This window comes from Crocodylus siamensis, chromosome 3, assembly GCF_052110815.1.
Source record: "Crocodylus siamensis isolate JL-2025a chromosome 3, ASM5211081v1, whole genome shotgun sequence".
Lineage (NCBI taxonomy): Eukaryota > Metazoa > Chordata > Crocodylia > Crocodylidae > Crocodylus > Crocodylus siamensis.
The window spans coordinates 254,109,463-254,132,949 of NC_143397.1; the positions used below are offsets into that span (position 1 = coordinate 254,109,463).

Below are 23,487 nucleotides of genomic sequence, written 5' to 3' on the forward strand. Positions count from 1 at the left end.
TAGAAGTTACTGTATTTCATGGTGTATAAAGTGAAGGTTGAAGCCAAAATATTTCAAATTTCTATGTCAGCTTATATACAGTATCAATACTTTTCACCCCTACCCCAGCCAAATGAAACAGATGTGTACACATCAGTTTCTTGACAATCCGAAAAAGTTGGGTGGGTTTATCCAGATGTGGAAAGCATGAAGAGAGCTAGGTTTTTGTCAACTGGGGTGTAGCTGTCTGGTCAGGGAAACTAGCCTGTCACAAGTCAGGACTGCACATAACTGGCTTGAAGCTCAAGGTTTATCATTCCTAGCTTATATTTAGCAGTTAGCCTTTTAATCTTCTGACATACAATGTTGCCCGCTGAAGTGAATGTTGACAGAAGCATCAAGTTTAGTTTGTTACAAACCAATACTGGTCAGACATACAGCCTTGAGCAAGCTGACCGCACCCCCTACACAAGCCATAAACGTGCCAAGGCTCCTGCCCTTGTTAGGGTAAAAAGCATCTCACTTGGAACAAAATATTAACCCCATTGTACCTTCAATGTGACATAGCAGTGAACAACAAATAAACACTTAAAAAAAATGCAGCGTCTCTTTAATGCTATTCACTTCTGCAAAGTGGCAGGACTACCAAAGACCAAACTAGTTGATGCACCTGTTATACCTGTTAAGTCACTGGAAGCAACTTAAAAAGTTGACAAGTGGGCATCTAGTAAGAGATGGGAGAGTTTAGCATATGCAAATATAAAGAAAAAGTCCTCATTTGCTGTTTAACAAGAAGCAGCCAGTTGTGTACCAGCTAAAGAACAGTTCCTTCTCCAAGATCTATTTTAATGAGCTGGGCAGGTCCCCATCTTTGATTTATATAGTCAGTCTGATTTGACTTTGGCCTCTAGGAAGGGGAATATACTCGCCTAGTGAAAAAAAAAAAAAAAGGTCATGTGTCACAGGAACTGCAAGCGACATTCACCTACAGACACTACCAATGAGGAAGCTGGAAGCAGGTACTGGGAGACCTTGGACACACAGTCACCAAAAGGTGCTGTGATCTCAATCACGTTAAAAGTAGTAAGAGGCTTGCTAAGCTGCCCTGGAAAGATGTAATCAGTTTCTCTACCAAATGTACTTTGGGAGGTGGTCAGGATTTTGGTAGTTCAACAAATAAGGACTTGTCCTAGTCCCAGGGTACAGAGAGAAGACACATAGATCAAAGGGTTTAGAGGAAATGAACAAAGTCTGCCAAGTACAAGGCATAACTTTTCAGGTAGGTGGGATCCTGCAAGTGAAGAGAAAACAAGTTTCCAGTCATCCTGGTCCTCTGCACCGCAAGAGTCTTTGAGCCTTCACTCATCCATCGCAAGGACGGGAGAGTCATAGAGAAGTAAAGCTGGAAGGTCACCTAGTGCAACCCCGTCTGAGGCAGGATCATCTCTATCAAACCACGCCACCCATAATTTAAAAAAAACTCTATATCAAAAAATCCTACCCTGACCGATCATAGATGTAACACCCTAACCTGCCACATGTAAAGCTGGGGAGTCACAGCAGCCAGTGTCCCACTTTTATAAAACATGGTCAATATATGCTCAAGAGGTCCTGGGCAGAGGCCACATCCTGTACTACAGAGGAAGGCAAGCCCTCCCCCAATCCATACTATTCTCATTCCACATACGGCCAACAGCCTGACCCCGAGTGGAGGGGCAAGACCCTCGAGCCAGCAACCTCCAGCTGCGCTCCTGGCAGGAGCAGCAGCACACCCTGGTTGAAGTTCCCAGCCTTAGCTATAGGCAACATCTTACCCTTGTCCCCCTCCATGCACAGGGGACAACATGCAATTAGTACTGGAGAGCCATCCCCCTACCCCTCTGAAGGGCTCCAGGCAGAAGACTAAGGCAGCTCTTTCCACACTTCACATGTGAGCTCCCGGGGACAGGCTTGCAAAGTTATGCCGCCTTCTACCACAGATGTTCCACGTACTTAAAGCAAAAAAAGTGATAGCTTTATTTCTTACCCCACTCATAGAAATGTTACTGCGGATACAGTGTTTAGGCCTCTAGGAATTTTTAGTCCGTCCACTACTGTATATAGTACTACCACCAAAATTAAACCTTTTCACTACTCACTTGCAAAAAAAATTATTAGTATTAGTATTAGTATTAGTAAAGGAAGTATATGTATTAAATATTCAGCTGCAGTAAGTTTCTGCTTAGTTGGGTCATCTAGTCAGGAGGAACAAGAAGTGTTTACCCTATTCATGTTTTATAGATGTTGAAAAGCTAATTTTTTTTTTTTTGAATATGAAAAATGTTGACCAGCCTGATCTATTTTGGCAAGCCCTGTTCAAGGATAATGTTCTTTTCAGTCATCTTAATGTTCCTTTCAACAACAGTGGCATTTCCCTGTGGTAAACTCATCCATCAGCTTATAGCAAGCACATGTTTAATCAAACCTCAATGGTGTATTATGATTGTCGCTTAGATGCAATAAATGGTTAGTTATGCAAAAAGCCAATTTAAGCTATAGATACACACTGGAGTTATATGTGTAAACAATGCTTTGGTTGTTTTTCAGTTGCTATTACTTTTTCCAAAAAAGTCTGAACTAGGAAGAACAAGCAATTTGTTCATCTTCCATGAGTGCAGTCTGAAGCAAAAAGCTGAATAAGTCACATTAGAAATTTCTCCCACTTCTAACCCATTATACATTGCTGCTTTACGTATATGAAAACCAAGAAGCTGTAAGTTATGGAATACCCCTGGTGGATGAAACATTTCTTGAGTACTACTTTAAAATTAGGTTGGCTGATTAATTTTGACCTAGTCATTCGTGGAAGGAAACATCTGATGGGGGCAGGAAAGCTATTTGTTGGTAATGACCCACTTGTTACATGTTTACCCCATGGAAGGTAGAGTAGGACAGACCAAGCATCAATTTGACTTTTGGAGAAAAGAAAAATCAGGAAACCTCCCGCCCAAGTCTTCATTAGACCATTTTGCACTCAGGATAATACAAGTAACTTCAGGTACCGTAGCTGTGCGTCTCTCAAAACATTATTTAACTAATTTCTGGCAATCAATACAAGACTTGATTTGTATCCAGTAGACAAACAGAGCTTCAATAAGTTAAAAAATATATACCAGTCAGCATGATAGTGTCAGAATGAAGGCAGTCATAGAAACACCAACAAACTTAAAGGCTGGGCATTTTATTGATTTAAAATTCAGCTTTTTGTTGTTGTTGTTGTTGGAAGAATGGAAACAGACAAAAGAGCTCTGTTCTTTGGACCGACTGCAAGTCCTATACTATTTCAGCCAACAGTGATGGCTTAGTGACTTTTTCAATTGTAAATTAAAACAAAAGCCACTGTTTACTCCGTTAGTGCCCAGTACAAGATAACGCGTGGAAGTGTGGAGACATAAGCCTGCTACAGGTGCAGCCTTCCCAATGCTGTGGTGCTCGCTGCAAGTTATCAGTCATCCTCCATCAGTTTTCAGACTGAAAAGCTTTGCCTGGATGGCAGTGACTCAGCTCAGCATAAGTATCCAAAGACAACTGTCAAAGTTCAAAGCCCATGGAGAAGGTGTGGCTTAACATAGCAATACCATGCCTGGAAAATTTAAGTTCAAAACATGTTGATACCAATTTTATGGGCAAAGGAGTCTGTGCTGAAGTTGTGCCTCACCCTTAGCAAGAAGCTAGCTAAGCCCACCCAGCTCCATGCCCCGGCTCCAGAGTTCAGAGACGAGCGCTGTGGAAGCCTGGCCCAGTGCATTCTGGTCCATGAACACAAGAGGTACTCCAAGCACACGCCTGGAATCTCCCTGGCCACCAAACAATGTTTCCATTTATTTTACATGGTATGGGGTATCCAGGACCTGTTTCAGCTTGCCGAGAACTCATCAAGTAATTGTTAGAACCAGGAAGCTCCAGTCCAAGGAGAAGGCACCTTTGTGGCCAACAATGGAGGATTTGTCCTTTTGCGGGGGGGGGGGGGGGGCACTTTGTTTGGCCTAAGCAAAGCCACGAAGGCAATCAGCCGCTAACCCAGGAGATGAAAACATTGTGAAGGTGGGCAAACAGTTGTGTTTGCTCCACACACCCCTACAAAGCAAAGAGCAGAGAGTGAAGCAAGCTTGTTTGTGCATTTGCTATCCTGGGGCCACCATAGCTTCACTGGGGCAAGCACAGCATCTGCAAAAGAGAAGAAACTGTGCTAAGAGCATTAAGCTCCGACTGCCAACTCCTTTTTACTGGAAGGGCCAAGAGATACCGCCCTTATCACCGAGTTGTAAGGAAAGTGACCCTCCAATGAAAGTAACTGCACCCTTGGTCAGCTGCTTAATGAATCCAGGCTTGTTATCTCAAGCCTGAAGGATACACATAGTATTGCCCCACTTAAAAAGGAAGTGCACCCTTATGACAATTAACGCAGATGTTCCAATACCTTCAGCTGTGAACTTATCAGCTCCTGCCTGAATTTCCAGCAACCCCCTCTTTTCTCACATGTAAGCTTTCAACATCCTCAGTCCTCTTCTGTAGTCTTGTGATAAGAAGACAGCCCTACACTTGACTAGTCCTAGACCACAATTCATTCTCCTTCCTTGCGAGCTTTCCCTTTGTATCCTTCACTTCACTAGGCTGTTACCTACCCAAGTGTAGGAGGTCTGACACTCAGCTAAGCCCCATTTTAGCAAAGAGGTCTCAGTTTGCTTCTCATGGAGCTTCAGAAATCCAAAATTCAATTTTAGTGTGCAACCAATTTAGATTATGTTCTGTTGACACTTGTTCTGCTGAAGTGTCAGAAGTGAGAAGATAAGAAACAAAGCTGGCTCCTGCAGAACTAAATCTTTCACAAAAAGAAGTCTACATTATGAATTAGACATTTAAGTGAACTCACTTTGCTGCTAAAGACTTTCACTAGTCAAGGGTAACAATTTTAAATTGGCCACAGGGCAGCAATTCTAAGCCACGGTGCTGCGGCACCTTACGGTCCCTCGAGACCCTTTCAAGTGTGCCCCGGGGTACCATGCAGTGTTCGTACTATTAGATGCGCAAACATAGTTCACAAGATGAACCCAGAGATTAAGTGTTTAATGCATTCTGACCTGCTGTAGTCTTCTGCAATAGAAAACCTGCTCTTATTTCTTCCAGTCAAAAAAGTTGGTGAAAACTAAGAGCTAGCATTTTCCAAAAGGTAGCCTAGAGTCTAAAAAGATTGAGAACCACTGCCAATGGGAGACTGCAGTACAATTTCAGACAACAGAATTTAACTTATTGTTTAGCAGACTTAAAGTGACTGAACTTGGAGTAGAACGAGCCCTGACTGGACTCTATTGAAACCCAAACGAACAAGCCAAGCTGCAAAGAGCAAAAGACCACCACTTAACACCCATGTTGGCTGGATGTTGAAAGCCAGACTATTTAAACTGTACTTTGAACAAAAACAGAATTAAAAATTGGAAGCCTATCTGGGAATCCATAATGTTTTAGGATTTCCTCTTAGAGCAAGCAGTTCTCAGAGGACATGCTTGTCTATCTGTGGTTAAGGTGGCTCTGTTCTTCTGACCTATTAATTTACCAAACGAGCCATAAAAAAATTTTGCGTCAGAAGTTAAATCTCTTTTCACCACACACCAAATCTCAAAAAGACTTAAAATGCACACATCTTGCTCTTAAGACCTCTGAAGGGCGTCTAGTGCCATAAGCTTGCAGTACAGATTTATCAGTCTGCAGTTGTTTACTACGCAGCAACTTCTCCCAGCTAGGCATGGCTCTGCCAGCTCAACCCGTTGATACCACAAGCCTCCAAAACCACTAGTAAAAGAGCGACTAAATATATCCAATGTGTAGCTCTCCTTACAATTTAACAGGCTTTAGGGCATAAAATGTTTTAGTGACAGCTTTTGAAAAATGTTGGTTATCTAGCAATGGTACTAAGAAAAACCAGGGGGAGATATCACTTGTACAGTGCTCCTTTAAGCACTGCCCGCAGAAGCAGTATTACAAGTTACTTGTTGTGGCATCCTAATTGATGTCTAAGACTTCAACTTGTACAACACAATTTTTCACCCGTCACCCTTAAAGAGGCTGGATAAAGACAGTGTTAGACGGACACAGGAAGCATGAGGTTTTTGAAGACCAAGTCCAAGGGTTATCATTAATAACCTGGAAGAGAAGCAAGACATAGTATTTCTACAAGATGAGATGAAAGGGAGACAAATTAGTATAAAAAGAGGAGTATAGCAGCAAGGAAATGCCAGGAGAAGGTTTGTTCCTGTGGGTTGTGCGCACAGGGGTAAATTAAAAATCTGGAACATGTTTGCACCTGTCTTCACATTAATATTTCCAAGTTAATCATACTTGGATACTCATAACATTGCCATTTGTGGTATTTAAATATTAATCTAGTTGGCTCATCTGATCTTTCTATTAAACAAATATACTCTGGTCATCATAGAGAAAGCAAGGCTGGCAGGGACTGCAGGGGGTCATCTAGTCCAGTAGAGATCCACCTTTTCATCATGCATTGCACAAGTTAGGCCCATGTCTTCCCTGCATGCCACTGATCCCTTTCCCATGCCTGATCTGCTGCTCTGCCAAACCCACTGCTCTGCGCTCTACTCCCCGAACCCTCCCCAACTCTGCAACATGCCATATACGCAGGCTGCCCATGCCACTTGTGGCAAGCATGCTACAGGTTGGCCACCTCAATCTAGTCCAGCCCCCTGCTCAAAAGTAGGACTGCCCTCACCTAAACTGTCCTAGACAACTGAGCATGCAACTCAGACATATTCAATATATGGCCCACAAGGCTGCCCCTGGACTGGATGGCCCACCACTGCAGGCTGGATTTGGCTCACAGGGCTCATCACAGCTGTTAGAGCCCCTGCGGCAGCAGTGCTAATCCCCACAGCTCCAGCACCCAGGGAGCCAACGTCACTCACCACCCTCTCTTGGCTAAAGAGGGAGGGTTTTTAATGGTCTCTGGTGACTGAAGGCAGTGAAGGGGGGGGGGGGCGGTCAGCATCATAACAAAAAACAAAGAAACACTGGGGACTCGAGTCATGGCAAGATGGCGAGGTTTTTTGTGGCTCAATAACAGTGCACAGAGCCAATTTCACAGGCATTTTGTGGTAGCCCCACCTCTCACTGCCGAATAGCAGAGGGGCCCCAGTAGCCCTGCCCCTCAACACCAACTGGCAGAGGGCACCTTTACTTAGCCTGCATCACTACCACTTTTTTTGGGTTGATTTCCCAGGAAATTGTGCCCAATGCCAGATTTCCCGGTGACTGTGGAGAATACCATATTTCGTGGTTTCTGCAAGACCCATGAAGCTGCTATTTAGGTAGGCCCCTAGCCATAATGAAGAAAGAGGAGACTCGACTGCTTGGCCTTTTGAATGTCCAAGTACTTTCCAGCACATACATGGTGATGCGTTTGCCAACCAAGTATGCTGTACTTCAGATACTGAAACAAGCTTGTGCATTATCTGCCCGGTCACCATCCCCCACTTACTATTACTCCAATGCAAGGTCTTGCCAACAACACAACATTTAGAAATGCCTGCATGGATAGAGAGGGTCTTTACAGGAATGACCTGAACAATTGATCTGTTAACAAAAAGCTTCTGAAAGGGAAGCTGGGAGTTCAGGGCACAAAGCAGCTATTATTGTTATTAATGCCTCAGTTTATTTATTTTTTGAATAACTTTCATTGCTGTATTGATAAGTTGTTGTGCATTAAGCCAAACTGGGACTTAGGATATTTTGCAGGATAAAAATTAGTTTGGTAAGGTATTTAATCAGGAAGTAAAGGTTGCTAAAAAAAATGTGGTTTAAAGTGGGGGGAAAAAAAACAACAACTTTGAACTGGGCAGATGCAATAACCTGGAATATTCCAGACTTTTCCAACAAAGCTAAAAGTTACTGTAATTTTTGCTGTGGCACTCTAGCTTTTTCTCCTGGTATAGCACATTACAAAAGCAGCATGATGTACAGGACTGGACTGCATGCGAAAACAGTTTGAGGACAGAAATTCAGCCCCCAGTGCAGCAGAGCTAGGTTGAGACTATAACATGTAAAAAGGATTTATCTACTAGACCCACTCCTGCAAAACTATATGCATTTTGCCATGTTATTCCTTCAAGATTTGGGGAGAAAAAAAAAGAAGAGGGATTAAAAAGATTCTGCTTTAAAAATCAGTGTAGCACTGAAGGTGGTGGTTTGGCCACTGATGCACAGCAATGTTTTGATTTCGTAGGCCTCAGAGGAGGGTTTTCACTACTAGTGGACTGGAACGTGTCACAAGAGATCCAAGGAACCATGGCCTGCCAAGCTGAAGGACAAACCCAAGCCCTTTTATATTACAAGTTAAGATTTGCCTCTAGTTAACCTCTCCAAGACCATGCTTCTTTTCTGACTTGGGGTCTTGAGCTGATGAGTTTAGCTTTCAGCGTCCACACACAGAGACCCCACCAATATCTGTGTCTTCTCTATGCAGGAGTGTCAAATTCATCTGGCTCCATAGGCTGGATGAGTGGCAGTCAGTCCACTGGGCCTGTGGACTTACTCCCCCAGTGTACCTGATCCCATGGCTGCTCCAGCTGCACTGGGTCCTGTGCCATGGAGGGTCTGGGTCCCAGAGTAGCTGGCACAGGTGCTGAAGTCCATCCAAAGCAGCAGCCACGCTGCACACGGTGCCCACCTCAACAGCTCCAGGACTACAACGCAAGTGGTGCCTGCTCCAGCCAGTCTGGGATCCACATTGCATGCAGTACCTGCAAATGCAGTGTGCAGCGCGGGCCCCAGATTGGCCGAAGCAAGTGCCTGGTGGGGCACAGTCCAGCCAGGGTGGCTGCCTTGTGCTGTGGGCCTCACTGTGCTACATGCAGCGTCTATTCTGGATGCATAAGAACCCATGCTGCACAGGTCTCAGACCAGCAGGAGTGGCTACCAGATCAGGTGTGCTGGGGGATGGGGAAGCATTGGTTGGATCCAGCTTGTGAGCCAGCTCTGCACCACAGCAAGTCTAATCACTCAGGGACAGCAGTGCAGGCTGGATCTGGCCTTCAGCAATTTGTTCCATGCCCCTGATAGAGTCTGGAGTTATTGTAGGACTTCAGTAATAGGATGCGAATTTAGAAGTACAATAGCTTTGAAGGCCTCAACTCATTTAAGGATGTGGCAACATCCTAAATAGCCTTAGAAACCTTCATTGCATTTCACGACAGACAATTATGTCATGTGCCCTCAAACACTTCCTCCAGTGAGATTTGGAAGAGCAAAAGCAAGCCAGTCAGAGCCCAGAAGCCTTATTTGCACTTATTCATACCAACTTGCTGCATAACCCCATTAAGTAATTTACTTTCCCTGTCCCAGGCCATAATACCCACTGCCAAGTCTTTATGAAGATTTCTCATGCCATGTCCTCATTTCCAAACCCAATCCTGCTACAGAAGATCAACTGCTCTATTGAAAATAAGAGTCAAAAATTGATCTATAGCTCATTCCAGCCACCATACCTTTCTCTGAAGTTTAGGGCTTATGTATATGGGGACATATGTGCAATCAAGTCTAGGGTGACAGTTCACAGCACATGCTTGGTGCCCAGAAAATGGAGTAAGCTACCTTGCATCTATACAGGGAGCTACAGCAGGGTTATCCTACACAGATTTTACTGAATCACTAGCCTGTCTAGAAGGATGACCTTACTACCTTATTCTTGAGACATAAGCATGCAAGTGTAGAGTAACTATTGACCATGCTGGGTCTATAACAGGCTGAGATTCCCTTCACACTGAGGCCAGGATACATACCGAGACTCAGTATGTGCCTTCATTTAGGCTAGTGATTCTCAGCCAAAGTGCCAGGGCATCCCAGGGTGCTGCCAGATCTTTTGAAGGTGCCACGAGGTACGAGATGAGCAGCTAAACTAACTAGGTAAGGTTCAGGCTTGTCCTTGCCTGGACTATCAAACCCCACTTCCCACTGCCAGGCCCCTCCGCCAGGGAGGTAAGCACTCCAATTTATAAGTTTCTTTTTGAAAAGGGGGGGAGTTGCTCAATTCACAAATAAATGGTGGGGTGCTTCAAGTCCAAAAAAGGTCGAGAACAACCAGTTTAGATACTGCACTGCCTAACTTTTGAGCACCTACCCCAGGAAGGCAATTCAAGACTACCTAGGCTCCCTATACAGTCAGAGGAAAGAGGTGCCCAGGAAATCCATGCAGGGAATGTGGGAGTACCAAGTGCTCAAGGGCAGTTCAGAAGGTCCAGCAGTAGCCAGTGGACAGTCCTGTCCAAACATCCACCCCTCTTCAGGGACATGGATACCTGCATAGATACCTAGTCATCCTGCCCAGTCCTACCTGAGGGACAGCCAAGTGAAGGGCTTCTGAAGGCACGTGACTTGGGGGACACAGTCTCACCTGGCATAATAGCACAGAGGAGAAAGTGATGGCATTGCTACCCAGGGATCACAAGACTTGTGTAAGGGGGAACCCAGATGCTCAACTGGTTGGGAACCTCTCCCCCCACCCTGCCATGCAACACCGTGCACATATGGTTGGGAGAAGCCAGGGTCTCCTGCTACTGCCCTGTTCCCTTTCCCCTCCAAAATGCTCTATTGAAAGCATTAAGCTACTATATCATACCCCCTTCCATACTTTTCTTCTGACCCCACAGCCTTCAACTGCCCAATGTCCAAGTATCAACAGGAAGGGTCAAGGGTCCTCACACTCAAGAAGCAGCCAAGCTATGGGCTGGAGATGACAGTACAAACTTACACAGGACAAGGGGGACACACCTAAGTTTCCCATTTCTTAGGGGAATGCTCAAGCCACTAACCTGTGCAAAACATTGGCACCAAGATAAGTTCCAAGCAGAACTTAATGCTGCCAAGGACTGCCATGGGATTTTCTGCCTCCTGTTCTGGTGGCTCAGGTAGAATGCATCTGCCTTCCAGAAAGGATTTTCATTATACTGGTTCTTGGGTGGGAGTTGGATGCTGTGCCAAAGTGAGCTTTCCTCAAGATTGCACTAGTGCACACACAGAAGACCAGTGCAGTCAGTGAGGAAGATCTATTTGGTCACTTAGGCCATGAAGGCAGAGTACACTTTGGGCAAGGCCACCAGGGATTTGAAAGCCTTATATTTTGAACAGTTCCGTTCTTTTTGATGACAGGGAAGCAACTACTCGATCAAAGCAGCCTGCAAATGAGATGCTCACATCTACAAACAGAAAAAACTTGACCCTCACAGCTGATTTACTCTGCAGGTATCCCCAAAGGATAGAGATTTAAAAACACACATTATCTTTTAAAGTGGTATCCCTATGCATCGCATGCTACAGCTATGCCAGGTTAAGTCCCACATATTTCAAGTAACTGATTAGGACCAAATTAACTGTGTCTAGCCTTGGGGCACTTCTGATGAAGTGAACTTGAGTTCGTGAAAGCCTGTGCTATATCCTATTAGTCTACAAGGTGCATGTGTACCCTGCCTTCAGCCTCAGGGCAGCCAGTATTTTTAATCCTTGGAAATGGAAAAAGCAGTGTTGTGGTTTAAATAACAACAATTCAAAGGCACATTTCATCTTTGAGGCAACCCACTCTGAGCAATTCATTTTTATAGCACAAACCAGCAAAAAGTAAGAAACTAGTCATACTAAGACCTAGTATGTATTCAAGTTAACTGCATTCATGTAGGTGATCCTGTGCAGGTTTCCAGCTCTACGTACACTATTCAGGTTCAGTAAGCATAATGAAAATGATGCATGCTTATTCAAGGCATTTTAAATGTAGCCTCTTATGATACTATACTTTAAAAATAAACAGCAGTCCAACATGTGTCCAGTTTAAAGAAAGTTAAACATAACTGAAGTAATGAAATTTATTGCATAATGTTTTACAAGATGGGTTTATTTTGTTTGACTTACCATGTGGACAGTCAAGACTATGTTAGTCTTTGTTGGAATCAAAAAGTTATTCAGCCTTTTTTGCATTCAGGTATGCAAAACTGCAGCTGCCATGACTTCTGTACCTAGAAGGCATCTAGCTGGACATCTCTAACCTTTCCCTTCCCAGTTCTGCTGTTGTGGAAACCTGCAGTGAACATCTTGCAACTGCAAACATTTTTTCATTATTCCTTCTACCAATCCCTTGACTGAAAGAGAAAGGCTGCTTTTTCTTACTTGCCTAGCACAGCAACATCTGGATGTTCAGTTCTGGTTTCTCGGTTCTACCACAATATAAATACAGGCCCAGCATAGGAAGCATGGGACTTGGAATAACTAGGGGACCTAGACAAGAAAGCATGAATTGAGACCCAGGACAGTCAATTCAGCAGAGTGATGGATCCCTGATACCCCCCCTCCCTGCCACAGTCTTTTGGGGTGGAAGTAGGAAGCTAGGATAACAGTCTTGGTAACAGCCTCAGCCCCATTTGAGCTGTCAAGTTCCTGTTTTCAGTGCTACAAATGAAACCACAGAAGGGAGAGATCAGGGTAAAGACTCCATATATGCTCCAGGATGAACTCAGGGCTAGCAGGTCCCAAAAAAAGAAGGTCACATGGGTGCGCGTAAAGAACATGGCTCATGACCATAGGTCAACAACCTTTCACCAACTGCTGCCTGCATAAAGCCATGGAGCTGGAAAGTTAAGCAGCTGCAAAGCACCATGACATGGCAAGCAAAGTGGGTTAGGTAGACATTGCAGTGGCTCTTCTAAACTAGGCCTCCCAAGTAACAGAAACCCTGCATTTCTCAGTGTATTCAAGGCATGCCCACTGACCAGGTCAAGTGTGCTTTGGGATACTTGTTAAAGAAACTCCAACCAGATAACACCACAGGTTTATCCATCTGTAGTAATTGGTGTGGAATTATCTACTGCCTTTGTGCTTTCCTCCATGCCATGCACCTCAGATTCCTTAATCAACTTGCTATGGATAAAATTTTACTTTGGATAACATTAGCCCATAAACTTTCAATCAGAATACAAAACATGAGCAAGTAGTTTGGTGGCTTAAGACGAAAATTGGATACTATCACTTAATAGCAGCTTCTACCTATGGGACCAGCTGATTTTATAGGTCTTACAAAGAGTCAGCTTTGGCTATGAGAAAGAAGCTCAGTCTCACTGCCAGGTATTATTTTGAGCAACAAAGATAAGTGTAGCCTCATAGCTGTTACTTTAAGAATGGCAGCCAGACCCCCTCCCCCCAACCCTGTGTGAATGCAGGTTTGCAGACAAAAAGTTGGACACCGCAGTAATCATTCACTATTAAAATAAGTAAAGATAGACTGGATTAACTTGTTTTGGGGATACCAGAAGACAAGAGTTGCTTCTCTGTGGGTTGTGGGACTCTGGGTGAAAATGCGTACCCAGGTGCTTAGAAGAGGGAATAAGAACACTAGATCTACATACATTATGATAAACCCAGCTGCAGCTTATTCAGCTTTCCTGGTTTGCCGTCCTCCACCCTCCTGTCAAGAAGTAATTTGAGCAAGAGCAGAAAGGCACGTTGTTCACACTGAACACAGGTTCTTAGCTAGTTTGCTGCAAGGACTCTGCTAAGCAAACACCTCCCCCTGAAACACCACTTCCACAGCAAAAGGGCCTCTTGAGAGCTCATCCCAAGTGGTGCTCCGTTCGTGTGCGACCGGTTCTCTTGGCTAGGAAGGGGTCTCTAGCAGATAGGTTAGCGCTGCTGCATTAGTCTCACCCTTCCCCCTCCCACCACGAGACAGCTGTTCAGTTCCCTCTTCTCTCCAATATTGCATTTTGCACCATTGTACATTTTAATGAAGGAGCCTTTTAGATGGAAGCAGTCAGGCTCAAGCTCGAGAAAGGAGGGTTACAAAAGAGGGACTTGTCTGGGCTTTGTACACCGAGGCTTGAAAGCCAAATAGCACTGCCATACCAGAGACCCTTCCCCAGGTACAGGCCAGAAGCAATGCCACCCCCAGGGCACTTTAGGCTGCTGGAAGCGAGAGTTATCCTTCCCTAGCTTGACTGTCTCTTACTTACTGCTCCCCACCCCACCCTTCAAATACTATATAGGCAGATAAGATGTCTGCAATGCTACTAATATAGCAATATTACTAAATACTCCCATGTTGTTGCATTATGTTGAGTGCCAGGATGTTATTAATAAGCCTAAATCAGCTGGGTCAAGAGCAGCAGAAGCAGTTGATTGCTCTAAAACAAGCCTCTGAGGAAGGGTCACAGCATGCGCCAATTAAGCAAGCAGTACTGCATTCACCACCCCCACCTCTGCATTTTCCCCTCCGAGATGAGAGAGAGATAGTGTTTCATCCACAACTGGATGCGGCACGTGCACTAGAAAGCATGCTTGGGTTCAAACGAATCAGGAGGCTTTGTTTTGAACTCTCGGGAGTTTATTGCTGCTGTTGGCCAGTGGCTAAGAAACAACAGCTTGGACTGCCAAACCACCCCTCTGGGACCACCTCAAGCCACCGCCTGCATGCCTCCCTCCGGACAGGAAGCAATATCGCTTCCATGCTGTGTATTTTTATAAAGCTGCCTCATGTTCGTGCTCTGGGAGTGAAGATTCAACCCTTCAAACTTTGAGGCTAGTTTAGTTCATGCTGCAAGTCACCAGGGAAGAGCAGGACAACAGAGCACAGGCTCCAAGCACACAAGTGTCTTAAAGATTCTCTGAAGGGTTTCTACCAAAATCTGGGTGCATTATGAGAAATAGGAAATTAAGTGGCACAGCAATCTGTTTAACTGGTCTGGAGTAAGGCAGCAAGCGACTAAACTGCTGCTTTCTGGATGTGGTCCAGAGACTGATCATATATTCAAGGACAAAGAAAGGTGTGTGGGGAGGTACGACTGCCAAGTGTGAGCACAGCACTTATGCTTCAGTAAAGCAAAACACACACCAATCAAGTGGGTTCAGACCCCAGTTAGGTCACTTATTTGGCACATGAGGTGACATCTTGAGACTTAAAAAACAAGCCCATTAAAGTGAAAAATACTGCAAGCAGAAGTAACCCAGGCTGGCCAGCTAAGGAGAGGAAAATATGCAGGGTCAGCAAAACACTGCTTTCATATTCAGTTACAAAAACATTGGAGCTCCCTTTTAAAACAAGAGGAGGAAACGGAGTTAAACGGAGAAAGCCCAGCTAAGACTGGGGACCTTAATCTCCCTGTAACAGTGACAGAAGCACTCAAGGTCCAGTTTATCAAACCGGTTCAGAACTATAGGCTTTCCTGTACGTCTGCCCTCTTTTTTTTCTTTTTTTTTTTTATATAAAGAAAAACGAACTAAAACCAGCCGACAACCCTCTTTGCCACCAAGGCAGGTCTTTGATGACACCAGAATTTCTCATTCTGCTCTTGGCCTGCAAGAGCTGCAAAGTGCATTGAACTCCCCCTTCCTGTCTCACCCAAGCCCACATCATTTAGTCCATTACTAGGTCTTGTAGACGGCAAACTTTGGGGCAGGAATCTCATTCAATGTGCTTAGTGCTACACAAACACCTCAGGCCAAGTTCAGATTGGCTTCTAGACCACGGGCAAGCAGTGGGTAATGCTATCTAGCAATATCAAAATTTGCTCTTTATGACCTAGCTTTACAAAGCAGCTTGCTACAGCATTTAGCAGACAGCACCCACCTGACAATAAGATAAGGGCTGGGAACATTATTCTAGACATCTCTGTGGTTTGTGGGGGGTTGTTTTCTTAAAAAGAAAAGAAAATTAAGATGTTATAGCATCTGCCATCATTGATCACAGGCAGTTTAAAAGCTGCATTTCAATAATGTCACCGAGAACAAGCTGGGACAACCAAGACCACTGCTACTGTGATTGGGAGCACCGTGCCCTAGCAGACCACATGTCATATAAAGCCAAACCAGTGAACCAAAACCAGAACAAATTAGAGCTTCACACTAAACCAAATCAACTCATTACTAAGCCAAGATGAGCCTTATGTTGTCCTGAAGCTTGCCAACATCTAGGGACATACCAAAAAGAATAATGTTGCGGAGGAGAAGTCCCTGCTGCTGGTCCCAGGACTGTTACACCGCAGGAAAAAAGATGTAAACCAGAGGAAGGGGATAATGGTACTGGGAAGCTTGCCTGTGTCCCTCCCAACTACATAGCTAGTCTAATAAGAAATATATTGTCCACAAAAATCCTCGTCTTGCAAAGAATTAAAGAAAGGAGTTTGGGACCGATTAGAGGATCAACTGATGCTTTTAGCAACTCAAACCCCCGGAAACAGAGCTAAGCGATTTAAGAACTAGAACTGGATACTGATATCTTGGCTGCAAGAAAAGTTTCTATACAGGGAGCTACTGTGTGGATTTATAGTGCACTACCTCCTCTAGGCTAAATGCCTGTGTGTACCCTTTGTGCAGAGTGAGGAAAATTTCACTCTAGGGACAGAAGTTGCACATAAAACAGTATAAGTTATCAGAGACCAGTTCAAAGCTGTAACACAACAAGGCTAGGGACAGAAGTTACACATAAACTGGCTTGAGTAATCAGAAACTGGTTTAAGCCTTAACAAAACAGAAGCTCAGTACACTTAAACCAGTTTCAAAATGGCTGAAACTGGTTTAAGATAAACCTGGTTGAATGCAGAATCAGACTCAACTGATTTGGGTCAAACTGGTTCATAAAAATTCTGTCCCAAAACCCTTCCAGGGTCAAATTAAGTCACAGTCCCCCAGCATCCTATCATGCTTTCTAGCCCTGAGCTGGGTTGTTTGCTCCAGCAGAGAAGGGTTGGGGGAAGGGAAGAGGCAGGGACTGCTCCCCAGCAAATCCTGGCATGAGTCTGGGGCCAGGGAGCAGGGTTAAAGCCCTCACCCCCACCCCAGTACAGAACTGCCCTGCCCTAGTAAAAACTTATCGAAAGCTACTGCTGGCTGCCACCGTAGACTACAAATCCCAGAGGCACCTGGAAGTAGGAAGAGGAAGTGATGTGCAACCCTGCAGAGTCCTGCTTTTATGATGCTGGACTGCAAATCCCAGAGACTTCAGCGAGAGCAGAAACAAGAAGTGCCAGGCAGCCATGCTCTAGCCCCCCCCCCCCCCCCAGCTTCTAGCCTGAGCCACTGCAGGTATATGGCTGCATTTCCTGAATCAAAGGTAAATGTATGTCCAGTTGTTTATCAGTTTAATCTTTGCAGTTTAGATTAAAAATCAATTCAGCCTCAGGCTTTTTCACTCTGTACTTGGTCCAGAAGTTCAGTGCACATAAACTGGTCTTGGATGCTTTGAAAGTAATTTAAGATTAACCTGGATGGATGTAGTATCAAACTGGTTTCGGTTGAATTGGTTTATTGAACTTCTGTCCCAGATCCCCTCCAGATTCAAGTCAACTCAGTCCCCCAGCAAGTGTTGCACCTCCCCTGCAGGGTGGGCAAGTTAGCTTTGACTCAAGCCTTCCACTCCTGCCAAGCAGGGAGGTGTGCTCTAGCACTCCCCAGTTTCTGGCTTGGGCCACTGCAGGCCTGTGGCTGCATTTCTGGAAACAAAAGCAAGTGTCTGTTTACTTGTTTATCAGTTCAATTTACGCAGCTTAGACCAACCCACAAAGAATGAATCAATTCAGCCTCAGGCTTTTTGACTGTCCATACTTAGCTCAGAGGTGGAATACTGCCTTGCATAAGGGCATGCTCCCCCTAAAAGGGGAAGGTAGCATATGAACATACAGAAGGACTTCAGAATAAATCTTTCTAAAACTCAGTTTTATCCAGGAAATGAGACGCTCCATTCTTCATCAGCTGACATCTGTGGGAAGTCAGTGAAAGCACTGTTCTTATAGCCCAAATTCTGGAAGAATGAGAATGACAAGCTCAAAAATAAAAAGGAACAGGTGACTTAAAGTCTTTTTTTTAAGTTGCTGTAGATCAGAGTAGCACAGCTCCACAGCTTACATAGAAGTACATGGATCAAAGACGGCACAGTACTTTCAGTTAAAAAGTGCTTTTGCAGCCCTAAGAGTAACCCCCATTTGAGCCCACAAGCTCAAAATTTGGCACATTTGCCATTGGTACAAATGAATCATGGCTGCTCAGACTTTTTGTACACATACAGATCTGCTCTACACCACCACTATGCCACCCTACTTTGCTGCTTCAGTGTGCTAGAAACTGGAAGTTTGGCAAGCATGTCGTTTCTTATTTGAAGTTTGGACAAGATCTAAACAAAACTTAATTCAGCCTTGCACATGGGGTGTGTTGCAAATGGCATCTTTCAGACATTAAACAGAGACACCAGCCACCACATAAATTGCAGTAAATCACCAGTAAACCACCTGGTTTTCTAGTTGCACATTTCATGGACAGCTGGTTGCAAGATAAGGGCTTGCAGACTATGCTGTACAGGGAACAATGAAGCCTTCCAAAGGAACATAGAGTCAGTTCATATCCTTTCTGAAATTTGACAGTGTTAGGCAGCAAAGTATACTAGGCTGCAATTAAGGGAGAAATAGCCTGGATGAATCAAACTGCCTATGGCTTGGAATAAAATTTTCCTGGCCTGGATTTGGTGGGTGTTCAAGTAAGGAGGGGAAGAGTTAAAAAGTCACCTTGGTCATTACAACTGTTAGTGCCTGCAAACCACAATAACTTACCAGGATGATGCTAAGGGAAGTGGGGACAGGGTTGGACAACAAGAGGGAAGGATGTCTGGTTGCTTCTGCATTAGTGGGCATCAAGACACAGTTGTGATTTTCTACTAAAGCACAAGTAGAGCAACTCAAAGCCCAAGTAGCCTGTAGTTTATTGTGATCCGACCAACACAGTGGTTAAAGAACAGACCAGGAACTTAACTAGCATAGGGCAGGAGGAATATCTATACAGAATTATGTTAGTTGATGAAGATTTGGAAATCTCAAAAGGTGAAGGCAACACATGGATGTGCAATTTGTGACTTGATGAACATCAAGGGAGGCAAAGAGCAGTGAGATTCGGAATTGTATCCTTGACATTGAAGAACCATGACAGAAGCCAACGGAGGGCACAATGCCCACGGGAAGTACTGATACAGTGAGAACTGAAGCTCAGGCTCCAGACTTATTTTTAAGATAGCAGTGCTCCAAATGCAATCTACTCACTGCCTGGCAGAAACAGGCTTTAAAGCCAGATACACAGTTTTCCCTGACCACAATGTAAGGGGCTGGAAAGCAAGAAAGGACTTCGGATGACCCATATCCATCCAAAATAAAGAGCTGTAACAAAAAGTCAAAAGTTCAAGGAAGTGGCTATTAATATAAAGTCATATAACCATGGAATAAAGAAGAAAGTGTCAATTGTTTTTGCCTCCCTCAGAAAGGCTGCTAGTGATACAGCAAGGACATTACTGGGCAGCCTCATTCATCATCCAAGAGCTAGCAAGTGAATTTATCTAGGCACTTGCAGATTGGGGGAGTCACTGTTCCCCTGAGCACTGCCAGGAGTGACCAGGAATAACAGTCACAAGCTGGCAGAGGGCAGGTTTAGGTTGGATATCAGGAGGCGCGACTTCATGGTCAGGGCAGCTAGGGTCTGGAACCAACTCCCAAGAGAAGTGGTGCTGGCCCCTACCTTGGGGGTGGGTAAGAGGAGGTTAGATGAACATCTTGCTGGGGTCATTTGACCCCAGTACTCTTTCCTGCCATGGCAGTGGGTCAGACTAGATGATCTGCTCAGGTCCCTTCCGACCCTAGAAGGTATGAAACTATGCCTAGCAAAGCTTAATATAAAATGCTCTTAAGAAAAGGATGCCAAAGCTGCTCAGTTGGTGACCAGCAAGACTCCTTACCTCCTCCAAAGGAGCAAAGCTTTTGAGAAGTTGCAGATACAGCTGTTCACCAACATGAAAAATTCGGTGCATGGAAGCTGACACTCATCACACCTTTTGTTTAGCTTTTACAAGTATTATCCATCCAGTTTAATGGAGACAGGAAGGCAAATTTACTCTGGCAGAGGCTGCGTGTTTTAAGAACACTACGGGTTCCAAGTGGTTATGTTGATATGCACTGAATAGTTATAATTGAATCAGCCAGTACTAAGAAAAAATTCAGCTTGGAAGATAAAGCCATTAATAATATTTTAATTAGGTGGTCTGGCAACTGAAAATACCTTGCATCACAAGATTTCAGCATCTTTGAGCCTAGTGGATTGCAGACAGAATACTGTCCATTAGGAGTCTACAGAAGGCACCACATTTCATATACCCCAGGAAAGGCGAAGGACAAAGGCATAAGATAAAGTGGTAACAGTTCCCTTGGTAAAGTATGAATGTGTGGCAAGCAGTACATCAACACAGAGACTGCAGATGCATGCTCCGATTTGAATAAGGAAACATTATTTGAATGCAGATCTGCCTCTAACATTTCAAGTGGCTAGCTAGGAAATATCAGTAGCCCTGCTAATGTGCCGATTAGATCATACAATCGCTCGGTCAGGAAATCCTCCTTGAGTACCTGAATGAGTCCCAAAGTGATTAATTTGAGGGGGTCAGCTATTATTTGAAAAGAAAGCAGCTGCCACTACTTTCATAATAGCTGGCATATCAATTCCCTTACTTGTCTTCTGGCAGACTCCTGTTCCGACTCCAAGAAACACTGTAGGGAGACTGAAAGCAGTGTGTTCATCAGTGCTCGTGCTCAGCCTCCTGCAGTGCTTGAAGGGGAGAGGACATGCCACACAGTGCAGCTCCTGCATTTGCACGCTGCAGATGCTACAAAACTTACATTCAGCTTGGAGAGATGACCCTCCCCCCTACATCTAGAGTTCTTGAATAAAAATTGTCTCAGTGAGCAGGCCAAAGAGGGAATAACCACCAACTATCACTTTAAAACTAACAGCGACTGCCAGCTCCAGCAGCACTCCCTTAAATATTTTAGCAGCACAGCACGATCCAGACAGTGGAACATGATGCAGATCAGCATTTGAGAGCCCTATATGAGAACAGCATGTTATGCAAGTTGTTACGACTATGTGCACTAACAACAGCATGCATTTCTGTAGCCACTGCTACCGCTGGTAGGCACTCTTTACAATCCCTTTCATTTCTGGTCCACTTTGTGGTGCACACATCTGCTATACGTGCATCTGTGGGGGAGGGAGAGGAACAAGCCAGCCCGGTATTTAAAATCAACCTAGCACAACATGAAATATCTTTAAGCTTCTTTTCTGCCCCTCCCCCAGTAGGAACAAGCAGTTGGGCTGAGTTGCAGCAACACTGCTTTCCCCTCTTACTGCCTCCACCTTCGATTGGCAGCCAAATACTCAGTGCGACTTGGCTAATTAAAGGCAAGGCAGTCTCCCCACAAGAAAACAGTTACAGGACTTGTCACACCGCTCCTTGAGCGCCACAAAGACAGCAGACCAATCCCAGCTCTCAGGGGCAGTCTCAAGGTCAGCAGAGTATTTTCCACCTGCTACCATGCAGAAATGTTTCCAGACCCACACCCAGCAATAAGGGAGCCACCTTTAGACAGACTGAATCTTTTAAACAAATACATCTTGTGTGCATTTCTTTACATCTGTTCAATAATTTAAAAAATAAAAATAAGAATCCTGCTCCTCTTCCAGCTTGCCAGAGGTCAGACTCTGAAAGCAAAGGGAAATGTTGTATTACGATAACCTGTTTCTGAACTCAGCTAGCACCTTCCTTTCCCACCAACACTCCTCACCCCCATCCAGTACTAGGTGGGAACAGATTTATGGGGACCTGCTTTGACAAAGATATGAAATCCAATTACACGTACAACGTTTAGCTACAAAATGCCAGACTCTAGCAGTCCCTTCAGTTTCCAGGCTGGCATCCCGCAAGCCTCACAGAGCACTTCAGCACCCAGCCTTCCCCCCCGCCAAGCACACAGACCTCTTGAACGCCCAGCTCACGTGCCCGCTTTTCATGCCCCCTCTGGCTGCTGCTACCGAGCCTCATCCCACCCCAGCATCCCCCCACTCCTCACCTAGCCCCTCACAGAGCACCGCCCTCCCTCGTCAGGCACCCCCTGCCACAACCCCCGCTTCTGACCCCCTCCCAGGTCTCCCCCACGGTCCTTTCACCCTCCCCCCAATTACCAGCCTCTTCCAAGTCCCCCTGTGCAGCTGGTTCCCCCAACTGACAGCTCCCATCCTGCCCCAGCCCCAGGCTCCCCTCACCTGCCCCCCGCAACAACTGCCCCCAGCCCATGTCATCCCCTGCTCACCTGCCCCACAGCTCCTCTCCTCGCTTACCTCCGGCCACCTACAGCTACCCCTGCCACTCACCCCAAGCTGCCTGCCCCAGCTCATATGAAAGCTCCCCTTGCCCACCCCACAGCCCCTTTGCAGACCTGGCCCCAGCCTCCCTAACACCTGCCCCATTACCCACCTACACCTCCCCTGCATCTGCCCCATCCCAGCCCCACCCCACTTGGCCCTCGCCTAATCCACTGCTCCTGCATCCTCCCCATCCCATCTACGCTTGCCCCAGCCCCCATACCTACCCCACCCCCACACACCTGCCCCATTGCTCCCGCATGTACCTCAGCCCCCGACCCCGCACACCTGCCCCAGCCCCATCACCCACGCAGCCGCCCCCCTACCTGCGCGGGGCTCCCCGCGTGCCCGGGCCGGGCTCCCTCGGGGCGGGCGATGGGCGGCGCGGCGAGGCAGGACGAGCCGGGCCGGGCCGGGACGAGCGGCCGCTTTATACCGGGCTCCTCGGAAACCGTCTCCTTGCAACGCTTCCGCTTCCGCCCCCGCCCCGCCCGCCTCATGAATATGCAGCAGGGGCGGGGCCGAGGGGGGCGGGCGCGCAGCCAATGGGGGTGAGTGAGTGTGGGGGGGGGGGTACGGTGCGCCCCAAGGGAGGCGAGCGCCCATTGGCTGCCGCGGCGGGGCGCCCCCTTCTGCCGTGCGGCGCCAATGCGGGACCGCCGCGCGGCCGGTTGCGGGGTGGCGGGCTCCGGGGGGATTGACTAGATCCCCGAGGCCGACCGCCTGCTCCCAGCAGGACCAGGGCTCTGTCCGCCTGGGCCTTGCAGACCTCCACGGGTGGAAATTGCAGCGCCACCCGTCGCCAGAAAGTGCTTCCTAGTGTCTGACCTCAGCTTGCCTGGCTGCAGCTTGCGCCCATTGCTCCTGGTCCTGTCGTCTGCCCCCGCTGAGAGCAGCCCGGCGCCATCCTCCCAGCGGGGCGGGGCGGGCTGCGTGTTCAATGCCCCTCGGTCTTCTCTCCTGCAGGCTCGGCGCGCCCACTTCCCTCGGACCGTTGTCGTTGCCCTCCGTGACTCCTGGCGTCCCCCAGCACTCGGCCTCGCGTTTACGGCTTCTGATTCACCGAAGATGGGCCACGGAGTCCTAGGAGCTCCCGTCTAGCCCGGCCCCCTGCCCCCTGCCCGAGGCCGTTTCACCCCATCCAAACTGTCCCATACACCCCACCATCTTGGCTTGACTAAGACGACCATCAACCCTGACGGGACAGGACTGGTAGCACCCTAACCTGCCGTGGGTGAAGCGGGGGGACCACGACAGCCA

General features: G+C 46.3%; 1 protein-coding gene across 2 annotated transcripts in view; it reads right to left on the reverse strand.

Annotated features, from left to right (window-relative positions):
- Positions 1-22,685, reverse strand: part of SLC45A4 (solute carrier family 45 member 4) — an 88,414-nt gene extending 65,729 nt beyond the window's left edge. For both annotated transcript variants that reach the window (XM_090040726.1, XM_090040725.1), the window contains exon 1: positions 22,554-22,685. The gene's annotated coding sequence lies outside the window, so the exon portion shown is untranslated. The remainder of the gene's footprint in view (positions 1-22,553) is intronic.
- Between the last annotated feature and the right edge of the window lie 802 nt (positions 22,686-23,487).